This window comes from Schistocerca cancellata, chromosome 3, assembly GCF_023864275.1.
Source record: "Schistocerca cancellata isolate TAMUIC-IGC-003103 chromosome 3, iqSchCanc2.1, whole genome shotgun sequence".
Lineage (NCBI taxonomy): Eukaryota > Metazoa > Arthropoda > Insecta > Orthoptera > Acrididae > Schistocerca > Schistocerca cancellata.
The window spans coordinates 321,157,508-321,159,664 of record NC_064628.1 but is presented as its reverse complement, the minus strand read 5'-3'; positions in this window follow the sequence as shown (position 1 = coordinate 321,159,664).

Sequence of the window (2,157 nt, the reverse complement as noted above, 5' to 3'; positions counted from 1 at the left end):
GATCTGGAGAATGTGCTGGCCAGGGCAGCAGTCGAACATTTTCTGTATCCAGAAAGACCCGTACAGGACCTGCAACATGCGGTCGTGCATTATCCTGCTGAAATGTAGGGTTTTGCAGGGATCGAATGAAGGGTAGAGCCACGGGTCGTAACGCATCTGAAATGTAACGTCCACTGTTCAAAGTGCCGTCAATGTGAACAAGAGGTGACCGAGACGCGTAACCAATGGTACCCCATACCATCACGCCGGGTGATACGCCAGTACTGGCGATGACGAATACACACTTCCAATGTGCGTTCACCACGATGACAACAAACACGGATGCGACCATCATGATTCTGTAAACAGAACCTGGATTCATCCGAAAAAATGACGTTTTGGCATTCGTGCACCCAGGTTCGTCGTCGAGTACACCATCTCAGGCGCTCCTGTCTGTGATGCAGCGTCAAGGGTAACCGCAGACATGGTCTCCGAGCTGATAGTCCATGCCGCTGCAAACGTCGTCGAACTCTTCAATCCAATGGTCTGATAGTCCATATGTTCTTACTCTGTTCATTAAACGACTGTGGGGAACCGTATCGAACGCCTTGCGGAAGTCAAGAAACACGGCATCTACCTGGGAACCCGTGTCTATGGCCCTCTGAGTCTCGTGGACGAATAGCACGAGCTGGGTTTCACACGATCATATTTTTCGAAACCCATGCTGATTCCTACAGAGTAGATTTCTAGTCTCCAGAAAGTCATTATACTCGAACATAATACGTGTTCCAAAATTCTACAACTGATAGACGTTAGAGATATAGATCTATAGTTTTGCACATCTGTTCGACGTCCCTTCTTGAAAACGGGGATGACCTGTGCCCTTTTCCAATCCTTTGGAACGCTATGCTCTCCAAGAGACCTACGGTACACCGCTGCAAGAAGGGGGGCAAGTTCCTTCGCGTACTCTGTGTAAAATCGAACTGGTATCCCATCAGGTCCAGCGGCCTTTCCTCTTTTGAGCGATTTTAATTGTTTCTCTATCCCTCTGTCGTCTATTTCGATATCTACCATTTTGTCATCTGTGAGACAATCTAGAGAAGGAACTACAGTGCAGTCTTCCTCTGTGAAACAGTTTTGGAAAAAGACATTTAGTATTTCGGCCTTTACTCTGTCATCCTCTGTTTCAATACCATTTTGGTCACAGAGTGTCTGGACATTTTGTTTTGATCCACCTACCACTTTGACATAAGACCAAAATTTCTTAGAATTTTCTGCCAAGTCAGTACACAGAACTTTACTTTCGAATTCATTGAACGCCTCCCGCATAGCCCTCCTAACACTACATTTCGCTTCGCGTAATTTTTGTTTGACTGCAAGGCTTTGGACATGGCTGTGTTTATGTTTGTTGTGAAGTTCCCTTTGCTTCCGCAGCATTTTTCTAACTCAGTTGTTGTACCAAGGTGGCTCTTTTCCATCTCTTACGATCTTGCTTGGCACATACTCATCTAACACATATTGTACGATGGTTTTGAACTTTGTCCACTGATCCTCAACACTATCTGTACTTGAGACAAAACTTTTGTGTTGGGCCATCAGGTACTCTGAAATCTGCTTTTTGTCACTTTTGCTAAACAGAAAAATCTTCCTACCTTTTTTAATATTTCTATTTACGGCTGAAATCATCGATGCAGTAACCGCTTTATGATCGCTGATTCCCTGTTCTGCTTTAACTGTTTCAAATAGTTTGGGTCTGTTTGTCATCAGAAGGTCTAATATGTTATCGCCACGAGCCGGTTCTCTGTTTAACTGCTCAAGGTAATTTTCAGATAAAGCACTTAAAAAAATTTCACTGGATTCTTTGTCCCTGTCACCCGTTATGAACGTTTGAGTCTCCCAGTCTGTATCCGGAAAATTAAAATGTCCACCCAGAACTATAACATGGTGGGGAAATCTACTCGAAATATTTTCCAAATTATCCTTCAGGCGCTCAGCCACAACAGCGGCTGAGCTAGGGGGCCTATAGAGACATCCAATTACCATGTCTGAGCCTGCTTTAACCGTGACCTTCACCCAAATTATTTCACATTTCGGATCTCCGTCAATTTCCTTCCATACTATTGCACTTCTTAACGCTATAAACACGCCTCTCCCTTCACTGTCCAGCCTGTCTCTGCG